Here is a 14011-nt window from a genome sequence, read left to right as displayed (position 1 = left end):
TTCCTTAGTCCCTTGATCTCTGTAGCAAGAGATTCTCTGCTGTCAGCTATACTGTTTTCAAGCCCAGCGATTAATTTTATGACTATTATTCTAAATTCACTTTCTGTTATATTATTTAAATCCTTTTTGATCAGCTCATTAGCTGTTGTTATTTCCTGGAGATTCTTCTGAGGGGAATTCTTCCGCTTGGTCATTTTGGATAGTCCCTGGCGTGGTGAGGACCTGCAGGGCACTTTCCCTGTGCTGTGGTGTATAACTGGAGTTGGTGGGCAGAGCCACAGTCAGACCTGATGTCTGCCCCCAGCCCACAGCTGTGTCCACAGTCAGACTGGTGTGTGCCTTCTCTTCCCCTCTCCTAGGGGCGGGATTCACTGTGGGGTGGCGTGGCCCGTCTGGGCTACTTGCACACTGCCAGGCTTGTGATGCTGGGGATCTGGTGTCTTAGCTGGGGTGGGTAGGCAAGGTGCACAGGGGCAGGAGGGGCAGGCTTAGCTAGCTTCTCCTTAGGTGATCCTCTTCAGGAGGGGCCCTGTGGCAGCAGGAGGGAGTCAGATCCGCTGCCAGAGGTTTGGCTCCGCAGAAGCGCAGAGTTGGGTGTTTGCGGGGAGCGAGCAAGTTCCCTGGCAGGAACTGGTTCTCTTTGGGATTTTGGCTGGGGGATGGGCGGGGGAGATGGCTCTGGCGAGCGCCTTTGTTCCCCACCAAACTGAGCTCTGTTGTCAGGGGGCTCAGCAGCTCTCCTTCCCTTTGTCCTCCACCCTTCCCGCTTTCTGAGCAGAGCTGTTAACTTATGACCTCCCAGACGCTAAGTCGCGCTTGCTGTCGGAACACAGTCCGTCAGGCCCCTCCGCTTTTTGCAAGCCAGACTCGGGGGCTCTGCTTGGCCGGCGAGCTGCCCCTCTGCCCCGGCTCCCTCCCGCCAGTCCGTGGAGCGCGCACCGCCTCGCCGCCCTTCCTACCCTCTTCCGTGGGCCTCTCGTCTGCGCTTGGCTCCGGGGACTCCGTTCTGCTAATCCTCTGGCGGTTTTCTGGGTTATTTAGGCAGGTGTAGGTGGAATCTAAGTGATCAGCAGGATGCGCGGTGAGCCCAGCGTCCTCCTACGCCACCATTTTCCCTGACCCCAATCATCTTTTTTTTTTTAAACTTCATTTTTTATCATAATTTTACCTTCTATTTCACCTATTCTCTCCTCTGCTCCCTCAGTCCTCACTGTCACCGTATCTAGTTTATTTTGCATTTCAATTATGGTATTTTTTAATTCATCCTGACTAGTTCTTAGGTCTTTGATCTCTGAAGCAAAGGTTTCTCTGGTGTCTTCTATGCTTTTCTCAAGCCCATAAGATGTTAGTCTTATGACTGTTACTCTAAATTCTATATATATTGTTTATATCTGTTTTGAGAAATTCTCTGGCTGTGATTTTTTCGTGAACATTCTTTTTGGGAGAATCCCTCCATTTGTCATTTTGACTAAGTTTCTGCCTTTTGTGGGTTTTAAAACTTGTTATGTGTCTTGCACCTGAGGATGCTACTATATTATAAAAGGGTCATACCCTGTCCAGGGCATGGCACTTCAGGAAGTGTTTTCGGTGTATGTTGTGTGCACTCTGTTGTTGCATTTTGGCTGCTCTATTCCACTTGTCTGTTCTCTGCAGACCTCCTCTTTTCTTGTAGGGGTGAAGTTTTTGGACCTTTAACTAGGTGTGCTTTGATTTGTTTGTTGAAGTGATATTAAACAAACAAACAAAAGATAAAAAAAAATGGGGGAAGCATGATCCCATAAAAAGAGAAAAAAAAGAGGAAGAAAAAACCCAGAGAATCTAAAACTTATAAAGCTAATTCCAGAGAAAGGGAAAGGAAAATAAAGAAGAAGAGATAAGATGAAAAAAAAAAAACAGAATAAAAATGCCTGATGAAATATATATATATATATATATATATATATATATATATATATTTGACCAAAAACAAATCAGAAACTATGAGCCTGGTTCCAAGAGAAAAAAAGAAGAGGGAGGAAAGAAAAACAAACAGACAAAAAAGAGTTCTCTGTTGGTGCCTAGGGCTGTTGGCTGTGCTGGTCTGGGAGAGAGACTGGCTGTATCGGGTCAGTCAGTCTTGCTCTAGTAAATAAGCTGTTGTCAGGTATGGAGGGGCAGGGTTTGATATCAGTGTCTCCCACCTCCACTGGACACAGCTGTTCTACTCTCTCAAGTCCAAGTGTGTTGTTGTGGGGGAAAATGGTGACATCCCAATCTTTCCTCCCTTGACTGGGTGTCTCAAACCATGCAGCCTTTTCAGGCAGCCCTCACAGAAAAATGAGGGCACTCAGCTTGTCCTGCTCTATAGTTCTGTGCCTTCTTGGCACTTGGCTGGGATTCAAAACCAGTGTCTTAAAGGACCCAGCTCAGTGGCTCCTCTCCCCTGCTCTGGATTAGCGCCTCTCCATCCTGCTGATAAAAGGCCTTTGGCTCCTGTAAGGTCTTTTGTCCTTGGAGAGGCAATAAACCCTCTTCCCAATGTTCTCCAGTAAGGGGACTGTTCTCTCCCAGTGTGTCCCTGAGATCGCTACACCACAATATGCACTCTGGGGCTGGCTCCTTCTACCCCAGGAGCATGGTTCCTGGCTCCGTCCATGAGAAAGTCACACACTTAGGAAACCTCTGAGGTTTGGCTCCAAAGGCTGTTTGTAAACCAAACCAAACCAAACCAAACCAAACCAAACCAAACAAAAAAACAAACAAAAAACTGCCACTTTCCGTATTTCCCATTCCCTAGTCCGTGGTCCAGAGAGGTTTTCCTCTTGTGCTAACTAGATGCTGCACTTTCACTACACCTCTCTCTTTCTCTCCCCTTTGTCTCTCCACAGAAAGGGTTCCCTCCCTTCCATGGTTGTGCCATTTTATCTCCTCCAATTCACATACATGCACCTTGATCCGGCCAAACAGTCTTCCTTGAACAGTGGAGATCCTTCTGCCACTCTGCAGATCAATTTTCTGGGTGTCCCAAGTGATCTGACCTCAATATGGCTGTGTTTGAGGGATGAGGAAAATCTCCGTTCCCCCACTTCTCTGCCATTTTTAAAGGGAAAAACTACATTTTTAAAAGGAAAAACCAATCTTTTCTTCCTATTCTCCTCATAGTGACCCACCAAATGTTTGCTGTTTCCTTTAGACCCTCCAGCTGTTTTGTGTGTAACCTCTTTGGAATGTGCTGGAGTTATTTCCTGCCATGTGGCTATTTTGAAATGTTTCTGTTACTTTACACTTATTTCAGAAAACCTCATATACAGTTGTCCCTTGAACAATGTGGAAGTTAGGGGCGCTGACCCCCTTCCCCCTTAGAGTTGAAAATGTACGTATAACTTTTACTCCCCCCAAAACTTAACTGCTAATAGCCTACTGCTGACTGGAAGCCTTACTGATAACATAACTAGTCAATCAACACATATTTTGTATATGTATTATATAGTTTATTTAAAAAAAAAATATTTATGGGGCGCCTGGGTGGCTCAGTCTGTTGAGCGTCCGGCTTCGGCTCAGGTCATGATCCCACAGTTCGTGAGTTCAAGCCTCGCATTGGGCTCTGTGCTGACAGCTCAGAGCCTGGAGCCTGCTTTGGATTCTGTGTGTCTCTCTCTCTGCCCCTTTACCACTCATTCTCTGTCTCTCTCTGTCTCTCAAAAAATCAATAAGTGTTAAAAAATATTTAAAAAGTATTTAATTATTTTCAGAGAGAGAGACAGACAGACAGAGCACTGGGGAGGGGAAGGAGAGAGAGAGAGGGAGAGAATCCCAAGTAGGCTCTGTGCTGTCAGCACAGAGCTCAACACAGGGCTTGATCCCATGAACTGTGAGATCATGACCTGAGCTGAAATCAACTGTCAGACACTTAATTGACTGAGCTACTCAAGTGCCCCTATATACTGTATTCTTATAAGAAAGTAAGATGGAGAAAAGAAAATGTTATGAAGAAAATCGTAAAGAAGAGAAAATACATTTATAGGACTGAAGTGTAAAAAAGAAATATTCTTATAAATGGACCTGTGCAGTTGAACCCTGTGTTCAAGGGTCAACTGTATTGCAGAAAGAGTTAGTTGCAGCTATGCATGGCAGCGTTATCGTATCTCATGGAGCTCAGTTCTGGTCTCGATTTCTCTGTAGTATCTGAATGGCCCCAGAGAAACTCCTGTAGCTAAAACTCAGCAACCTCAGCAAAGGCAAGGAGCTGGTGACTATGTGGTCAGAATCCCCTTTTGAGGAAAAATGAAGGAACATCATGTTATATAGTAGGCCACAGAATCTCCTATATTTGCAGTTACAAGTACTTGGGTCTTAGGCTTCCTGGACTCTGGTTGGCCTCCTGTGTAAGAGTGGTGCAGTTGGAAATAGCTCCTGGGGCATTAGGCTGGTCACAAAACTCAGGGGGAAGTAAGAACTGGAAGGTGTGTGTGTGTGTGTGTGTGTGTGTGTGTGTGTGTTTCTGGCTGCCAGCACTCTCTTCCTTATGCCCCTGGGGAAGGGTTTTCCTATCAGGACTCCATCTTGTTTGTGTGGCCCTGACAAAGTGGTTTGGGGTCTGCTCTTGCCTTCCTCAGCAGCCCTCCTGGATCTTCTCCAAACCTCCAGCCTCAGACCCTCATAAGCGCCCTGTGAATACATTGGTGATGGGTCACTGCCTGCAGGTCACTCCATGGGTGGATTGGTCAGTGCTGGTCCTCAGTCTCAGGACCCCACAGGCCAGGAGGGTTCTGGACCCCCTCTCCAACTCCATCCAACAGGAACCCAGTAATCCCCCTTTGGATGGGAGGTGGCAAGTGCCCAGGCTGAGTGTTTTACTTTCTTCTGAGGACATGACCCCAATGGGCCATGACACACCTATCCTAGTTCTACATGGAAAACCTCTCCTCCTATGGCTATGGTTATGACTGAGGTGAAATCTTACCCTCGGTATATTCATCATGTTTTCTATTAACTATATTTTCTGATGGTTTGATACCACAAGAGCCTGTGGACCTGGTGAGGAACTGGGTCTCCTAGGGTGAGCTAATTCCTTGAGCTAGCAATCAACTTGCCTATGAGCATGGTTTTGATATGTAAACCAGCAAATCCAGAGCCTACACCCCCAGCCACCTCCTTTATCAAACTCTCACACCCCAGTCCAATATTCTCCTTTCCCTAAATCACCCCAAGTCCAGACACTGGACAACTAGGGGCCACCCTTATCACTCAGAGCCCACCAAAATTATTCCAACTTTTCAATCCAAAGTTTTACTCAGCATACTGATCCTGCTTCTCCCGTTCCTTTCCATAAAACCAGAATAAAGATTCTGGTTCATGTTTTCCCCTCATTCTGTCTGCCACCTGACAGCTCCACCAGGAGCTTCCTCGCGTGGCCCTGAGTGTTATTGTATGTCCCCTCCTCTTGGGACCTGTAGGTAATAAACTCTTCTTTCAAGGACATTGGCTCCATGTCTGCCATCTCACTGTACCTGATTACAGCAAATCTCAGGTATATTTTAAGACATCTAGTTGAGGGTAAAGGCCAGAGTCATGTGCTCCTCTCAGGTCTGGGTTTGGTATGTGGAGAGGGTCTTTTGGAGCCAGGGGGTTGTTGGAGATTAATGTTCTTGCGATTGATGTAAAGGTAGGAGAGTGGCAGAGAACCCAACATTATCCTTGAATCTTCACACCAACCACTCAGGCTAGATTGCATTATGCTCTTGGAAGTTTCCCAAGGCTTCCTTTATGCCCCAGCATGTGAATTATTCTGCCACGTTTCATGTCAGTTAAGTAAATAAATTGGTTAATAACATTTTTAAAAAATATACAGAATGCTTCACAAATTTGAGTGTCATCCTTGTTCAGGGGACATGCTAATCTTCTCTGTATCATTTCAATTTTAGTATATGTGCTGCTGAAGCAAGCACTTGTTACTAACATTGTTTAAATCTAATTCATCTAACTGAATTTTTGTTTCCCTGTTTTAGCTATCACTCAGTGAGATGTGTTAAAATTCCCAGTTGTGATAGTGGATTTGTCCATTTTTCCATTTACTTCTGTCAGTTTTAGGTGTTAATATACTGTACCCAATTCCAATGTGTGGGTTTCCCCCCACACATATTCAAGCAAGTCTCCTACACAAGCTGGGTGTTTTATAAGGTAACTCAATTCTGACACCATCTGCCTGGAGATGGCATCAGATTCCACAGGTTAAGGGCTCATTCCCACAAGGCTGCCCTGTACTTTAGATGCTAATCTCGAGTCCAAGTTGTTACCTGTGCTTCTGACACTCTGGCTATAAGTCAGAGGTTCCCACAACCTCTTCCTTGGGTTCGATTAATTAGCTAGAGAGGCTTACAGAACTCGGGAAACTTGTTTATTCACTACATCACTGGTTTATTACAAAGGATATTAAAGAATAGGAATTGACAGCCAGATGAAGGGATACATGGGGTGAGGCCCCAAATGGAGAAGCTTCTGTCCCCGTGAGGTTTGGGGCACGACACAGTGGCACATGGAGGCATTCCGGTTTACCAACCTGGAATCTCTGAACCCGGTCCTTTGGGGTGTTTCATGGAGGCTTAATTACATGGTCAGGATTAAATTATTGGCCATCGGTGATTGGACTCAGTCTCCAGCCCCTTGCCTTCCCTAGAGGTCAGGGAAGTAGGACTGAAAGTTCTAACCCTCTAATCTCATGGTGGATTCTTCTGGCAACCAACCCCCAACCTTAGGTGTTTTCCAAAAGTCATCTCACTAACATAAAAAAGACAGATTTATCATTTTCAACATAGAATATTCCAAGAATTTTCGGAGCTTTGTAGCAGGAGGGGCAAAAAGACCAATTAAGATGGGTATAGTAGCATACCCAATTAAGATGGGTATACTAGATTTCTGTTGGTTAATGTTTAAATTGCCATTTCCCCTAATTTTATGTATCAATAAACTTTACATGTGTCTCTTTTAAGGTGCATTTGACGGAATTTTTATCTAGCCTGATGTTTGCCTTTCGATTTGGAATATTTCATCTGCTTACGTGTAATGGCATTAACATACATAATTTGGCTTAAACATGTCATCCTAATATTTGCTTTATATTTATTTTTACCTGCTCTAATTTCCTTTTCCTTTCCTTTCTTTTGAGATAATCAATAAGGCCTAGGTTTGGTTTTCCTCATACCCCTGTAGGCTTGACAAACACAGAGCTTCGTGAATCTGTGACTTCGTGAATCTGTGAATCAATGTCTTTGGTCACTTTTTAAACTTCCCAACTATCATTTATTTAAATATATCTTCTGTACTGTTGCATTTCCTTTTTATCTGGGACCAATTGAACATACGTTGTTATTATTTTCTACGACACCTTCAACTCTTGTCCTTTCTCTTTCAGGATCCTCCATCATTTTGTCTCACCAGGCTTAATGCAGGGTATTTCTTCAGACTAATTGTTTGTTTATAGAATTCTCCATCCAGGTGGGTAACTTGCCTTTGACTCTTGAAACATAGCACCACACAGTCAGGGTAGATTCTGTTATTGCTTTAGAGCTCAGGTTGGAGTAGGGGGTTATAGACAGTAATTAACTTGTGCCAGGTCACCCAGCCTGGAAATGTCAGAGCAGGAACTAAGATCTCAGAATGGAGCCTCTGCCCAACCCTTCTTTGTGTGCCTGTTCTCTCCCGGGCTGAGGATGCTCCCTACCTCTCATCTTCCAGGAAGCAGATCCACAGTGGAGGTTTCCAAACTTTAAGCATGTTTTTGTTATATTTTTTTTTGATGAAAAAAGTCAACGATATTTCTTCATTACCTATAAAAGTTATCACAGGACTTTTCTCTGTTATTCAGGCCATTGATGTGTTTTCTACCTTGATTTGGTTTTAATTTTGCTGTTTTTATACCGTTCTTCCTGATTTCAGAGTACATTGATAGACATCATTCCTTTCAAAGAGGACCTAGATACCTGGGTGTTTCCCAAGGAAGTATGAAAGCTGATATAAACATGGCATTTCTGGCATTCATCTTCATGAATCCATGAACAAGAGGGAGAAGCAGCAATGGATGATACTTATGTACAACCCCAAATAAGATAGTGTTAAAAATAAATTCAAGTGAGTAAATTTTAAAGATATTATTGGATTTATTCAACAATCCATGAATTAGGCAGCATGCCATCTAGCAAATGGAAAGAAGTTCCTAAGAGCTGGTCAAAATGGAAGACCTTTATAGGAAGAAAGCAACAGGACAAGGAAATTACTGACAAATAGTGGATTGTTTCAGACAAGGTGACCTTCCTTTTGGGGGATGGCAGGGGCCTATTAAGCAGATTACCTCACTAGTACTGACCAGGAGATGCCAGACTGACTAGTTAAGATTACATTCCTGAGAGAGGCTGAAACTGCAATTAGGTTAGGTATTAAGTCAATGAGGTGACCTGTATTAGGTGTAATCACCTGAAATTAGGTGACACAAGCTTAGCATTAGTGACTCCATTTGGGGCCTCTTGTCTCTTCTTTAACAATGTTAAGTGATCAGTCATCATGGTTGATTTGTACTAGGCAGTGGAATACGTAACCCTGTAGTTAACTATATCTTTTTTTTTTCCTACAACATGACAGAGTGTAGGCGTTAATTAATGGTTGAGCAACCTTAATGGTAGTCTTGGTATTCGTGGGGCAAAAGTGTAGAAATCATTTTTAGAACTCATGGATTTCTTCTTTCTCTCCATTTCCCCACAGCATCCACTAGGCCAACGAACTGTACCGTAGGAGGGGCCAGGGGCATTATTAAAGTTTTGTCCATGCTAATGTGGACATAAGGAAAGAAAGAATTACTCCATGGAGATAAATGAGGGTGAATGGGCAAGATGGAACCATGGGAGTAGGTTCAAGATCACAGTTCTGGCAAGACATATGGAATGTGCAGGAGAGACGGGTCAGGGCAGCTGTGATGGTCTTGTGTAGAGATGCTAGATTATTTTGCTGGGAACAGGTGAGATTTGTAACGTGTCTCTTTCTTTCTTTCTTTCTTTCTTTCTTTCTTTCTTTCTTTCTTTTTTCTTTCTTTCTCTTTCTTCTAGGAGTTATCTGCCTCGGTCACCTAAGGGTAGGTTCAGAGAAATGATGTAAAGGGATAAGAGTAGAGGATGGCTAAAAGCAAAGGTGAAAACTGCACCAAAGGCGATGGAGCAACTTTCCACTGGATGTCTCAGCTTGGCTCAAGATGAGTGCGGGAGATGGAGGTCGAGTCTCTGGACACTTTATCTGAGGGGCAAGCAGGGTCTTCATGAGGTAGAATCTCCTGGAAATTTATAAAAGGAAGATCACGTCTAATATCTTAAGTGTTTATTTTGAGGAGAGCTTTGAATGGAGAGAAAGGGAATTTAATAAATCCCTATTTGGGGGAGCACCTGGGTGGCTAATGTCAGTTGAGTGTCCAACTTTGGCTCAGGTCATGACCTCACAGTTCACGAGTTCAAACCCTACATCGGGCTTACTACTGTCAGCACAGAGCCGGCTTTGCATCCTCTGTCCCCCTCTCTCTGCCCCTGATCCACTTGAGCATGCTTTCTCTCTCTCTCTCTCTCTCAAAAAATAAATAAATAAATAAATAAATAAAACAATAAAAATAAAGAAATCCATATTTGGTACAAAATATGAAATTATGTCAATGATCCTTTTTTTTTTAGCACTTTCTTTTCAAGCTCAGTAGGTGGTTGGAAAAGGATCTGTTCTCTAGTCTTAATTCCATGTTGCCACTCTTCTCTCCTATCCTCTCTTTTACCCCCTACATGCCCTATGGAAGAAAGTATGACAATACATGGCTACTGATTTCAATCCTGAGCCATTGCAGTGTACCCTTCACCCCTTTTGATGTATAAGAGAATGCTGAAGCCAGAGGAGTGGGCACAGGGAAGGGGGAGAGCTGGTTCTCCAGTACTTTTTCTGTTGCTTCTGCCACCTGTAGTTCCACTATGTGAAAACACAGGCCTAGAACTTTGTCCAGGATGCTGACACTGCCTCTGCATTGAAGGGTGTCAGCTCTAAGATGTGTAACGAGGAGAACCAGAAGGTTTGTGTCAAGGACATTACCTGTACCTAGTCCTGGGGAAGGAGGACAGGCCAGGGGTTAGCTGTCTTCTTTAGAATGAGAGTTCCTAGTGCTTACCCCACCCCTCCTTTCTGTAGATATCTCTTTGTCAGTCATTCTGCTGTACCCTACTCTGTGTGGTATGAGTTGGAACCAGAAGAAATGGAACATCTAAAGGTAATGCAGACTCAAGGCCCATTGTGTGTTCACACCCAGACCTACCTCTTCTTCCTCCAGCCCCCGATTTCCCTATCCCCACCAGAGCCTCACAGTGGCTCTCTCCATCTCTCTCTGCAGCTGACCATGAACAAACACTATGATGTCTCCCAGCAAACTCTTGACCTCCAGAGGCTCTGCTTTGACCCAGGTACAGTTGACAGCAGTAATGCTAGGGCAGGGATCTGCCTGGGAGGGAGACTTAAAGGATGACAATGTGGGGAGGGGTTGGTACTGGCCCTGGACCCCTCTCAGCCTTCCTATTGCCTCTTCTCAGATTGTTGAAGACTTGGTGGGCCATGATATTGATATAATCCTGAATTGAAGAAAATGCATGGCTGCCACCCTGAAGATCATTGAAAAGAGTTCCCCCTGATGTGAGGCCTTATGCCCAATGCTGTTTTTATGGTAGAGGATGCTACGAATGGTGTGGAGGGAAGACTTGTTTCTGAGGCCCTAGATAGTAACTGTCACTCTAACTCCTTCTCACAAAAAGCTGTTGTCCTTGAACTCGATCAACAACAAACTGTACAGGCTGGATGGCCTGTCTGACATTATACAGATGGTCCTCACAGTCAAGATCCTGAAGCTCTCCAAGAATGAGGTGGGAAGAGGGAGCCAGATCAAAGTTGGGGTTGACGGTGGGTGGTAGTGTTTATCAGTGATGACAGGAGGCAGGAGAAGGTACCTGCGTGGAAAAGTGGGGGCTGGGGGTGCAGGGGCCCACATGTCTCTCTTTCCCTGGGACTCGTTTCCAGCTTCCTCCCCATATTTCTCAGCAGACGTCAGCCTGAGAGCTGGACAAAGTGAGGGAGCTGTGGCTAGAAGGGAATCTGTGACACCTTTCCTGGGGACCTCTGCCCCTGGGAGCATGAGCTACCTGACAGTGCCCATCTGCAGGAGGCAGCAGCTATGAGGAGGACCATGTGCCCTGACTTCTCTACTCTCTCTCTCACCTGTGCTTAGAGGTCTCCTTTCCTTCCTGTGACCTGCTTACCTGTTTTCCTGGTCTGGGGTCTGTTTCTTACCCTTCTGCACTTAGCTTTCCCTAACATACTGCTATGTTCTGATTGTGTCCCCCACCTCACCGCATTCATTTGTTGAAATCCTGACACCCAAAGACGATAGTATCAAGAGGTGTTTTTTTGGGAGGTGCTAAGGTCATGAGGGTGCAACCTTCCTGAATGGAATGAGTACCATTATATAAAAGGCTCCAGAGAGATCCCTAACACCTTGTACCATGTGAGGACACAGCAGAACGATGCCAGGAATGAACCAGGAAGAGGGCCCTCACAAGAAAGCGACCATGCTGGTGACTTGATCTAGACTTTCCAGCCTACAAAGTGGATAGCAGAAAATTACTGTCATTTATCAGATACCAACTTGGTAGTATTTTGTTATAGCAGCCCGAACAGACTAAGACACATGCCTTCCCATGAGTGTGTTCCAGGAAGCGGGGCTCCATCTCCTCTCCAGAACCAGAGTGACCACTTTGGGCCAGGTGATGGTGCCTGGGACTGAGAAGGGCCCTCAACCCCAGGGCTTCATGCTGAGACAGGCCTTCCTACTCCCTGCTGAGATGGTGCTTCCCTCCCTTGTTCTGAGAGGGACCCTCTTTTCCTTGAACCAAATGTGTCCCCTCCTCCAATTCCAGGATGCCATAGTGGCTTTTCCTGCCCATGCTGAGGGCTGAGGTCTTGGGGGGCTGCCATCATGACATCCATTCCTCCGACCCAATGCCAGGAGCTGGGCCCTCCTTGAGACAAACCAGGGTTCCCTGAGTCAGGGGGCCAGAAGTGGGAGACTGCCAGGGAGCAGAGGACTTCCTGAGGCAGGAATGGAAGTCAGAGAGCAGAGGTGTTTGAGGAGACAGATGGAGAGGCTTCTCAGAGGCACTGTTCCCTCCCCACCCCCACACATGTCACATCATCCAAACCGGCCCTTCAGAGGATCCATGGGTAGCCCGACAACGAATATAATCCCTCAGGCAAGGAACAGACTGAGGCAGACACAGGTGCACTGGGACCATCAGGAGGGAAGGCGGTGATCACAAGAGGGGACCGCAGACCCTCAGCTTCATGCTGACCTGGGACTTGACCCTCTACTCCTTCTGGGGATGGTCGCCTGCCCCTGTGGCTGCCTCGTTCCCTATGCCCAGCTCAGACTGAGTTCACACAGGTGACAAACCTTCAACCAGCACCCAACCAGTGGGCCCCCAGCCCAACACCTGCATGTTTTTCATTCCTACCTTGGGTGCCAGGGTGTTAGGGAAACAGGCTGTGGGGTTTGATGGTTCTCACCCTAAATCCTTACCTTTCAAACTTGGGCCTATTACCTAACCTCTCATTTTCCTCATTTGCAGAAGGGGCCCAATAATATCCATCTCTTGGGCAGCTGTGAAAATTGAATCAAATGAACTTGTGGAGTGGCTGTCACAGAGTCTGCACATAGTAACATTCCTGTCTCTGAGAGCAGATCGCTCCTATTGTTGCTCTCCCAATTCCTGACACCTCGATTCCCAGGAACTTTTGTCCCCTTCAGCATGAGTATCATGTAAGATCCTGACTGGGGAATGCTGTGTGAGTGTGTCAAGCATGTGCAACTCTAAGGGGGTATTGTTTGTTGTTGAAGTGGAAAGAAATCCTCAGGGTTCTGTTCATAACCTATTTTCCCTCTCCCCCCACCAAGTGTCATTGACATATAAGTGACATTCAACCACATTCACTTATTGTACCTTGTATCTGTACCTTCACCCAGACTTTCACTGCTACCCCTGTCAGCAATTCCAAGTGAGTGCTGTGTTTTGGGTGGCACTCCCAGCCCAGCCTTGGTTCAGGGGTGTGGGAATGTGGTTGTGTAACCCTTGGGATTTTATCAATATTGCTGAAAGCCATCAGGTAGATCCAAGGAGTCTAGCCTAGTGGTAAGGGCATGGGCTCTGGAATCGGAATATGGGTTCTCTTCCAGACCCCAACACCCACTAGCTGTGCCACCTTGGTCAAGTCATAGGACCCCTCTGTGACCCAGTGTCTTCCTCTGAAAATGAGGATTATACAGTCCACTCCTTGGGCTGTTTTACAGACGAAATGAGAGTATAAAACCATCTCTGAGGTACGGTTAAGCCTCCTAATCTAGCGAAACTGGTAGATAATCTCTCCAAAGGTGATCTCTGTGGCAGGGGTAGAGGTATCAGCCAAGCAATCTGGGGGGGGGGTGGAGCAGGCACAGTAGGGGTATGAAAGGAATGTAGTTGCTGAGTGGCAGTGGAAGCAGGACGTTGTTGAGGGAGTGGGGCTGCCTATGTGTCCAGCTGTCCCAGGGCTCATGTTGGCCTAGTCTTTGCATCGTGAATGATAACTCTGCTTGTGAGGGACGTCAGCCCTAAGGAGACCCAGAACACATTCTCTATCCCAGTTCCCACACCTTCCTGAAGCTTCTTGACCACCTTCTCTCAGGAGCAGCAGGAATGATGCACTTTTTCACCACCCAGTCTGGGATGAACCTCCAGTGGTCTAAGAAGTGAGTGGTCAGGCGGCATGCAGATAGAAGCTGGCAGGAGCCAAGAAGGGAATAACGGGAACTTGCAGGTAATTGTTTTGCTTGGTTATTTCACTCATTGTCACCCTGAACATTCCTGTCTCCATACACATTAAATTACCTAGTTGTTTTGAACAAGTTTACAATTCTGTTGGCCTCATTCCTTTATTGACA

The 14011-nt window shown here is 45.8% G+C and overlaps 1 long non-coding RNA gene and 1 other non-coding gene across 3 annotated transcripts; one reads left to right on the top strand and one right to left on the bottom strand.

Moving 5' to 3' along the window:
- Positions 1–5820: 5820 nt before the first annotated feature.
- On the bottom strand, positions 5821–5927 carry LOC121021743 (U6 spliceosomal RNA). Its single transcript, XR_005786675.1, has one exon. It is a non-coding gene; the product is annotated as a U6 spliceosomal RNA (small nuclear RNA).
- Positions 5928–6934: 1007 nt separating this feature from the next.
- On the top strand, positions 6935–10477 carry LOC121021740 (uncharacterized). 2 transcript variants are annotated; one of them, XR_005786674.1, is made up of 5 exons: positions 6935–7473; positions 7915–8106; positions 9075–9285; positions 10198–10261; positions 10382–10477. It is a non-coding gene; the product is annotated as an uncharacterized LOC121021740 (long non-coding RNA). The 2 variants fall into 2 exon arrangements; XR_005786673.1 differs by lacking the exons at positions 10198–10261; positions 10382–10477 and having other exon boundaries at positions 9075–9407.
- Positions 10478–14011: the final 3534 nt, after the last annotated feature.

Source organism: Herpailurus yagouaroundi, unplaced genomic scaffold (assembly GCF_014898765.1).
Source record: "Herpailurus yagouaroundi ecotype Mexico unplaced genomic scaffold, PumYag 313, whole genome shotgun sequence".
In the NCBI taxonomy this organism is placed as follows: domain Eukaryota; kingdom Metazoa; phylum Chordata; class Mammalia; order Carnivora; family Felidae; genus Herpailurus; species Herpailurus yagouaroundi.
The sequence above is the reverse complement of the archived record's forward strand: the minus strand, read 5'-3'. Positions and strand labels throughout refer to the sequence as shown.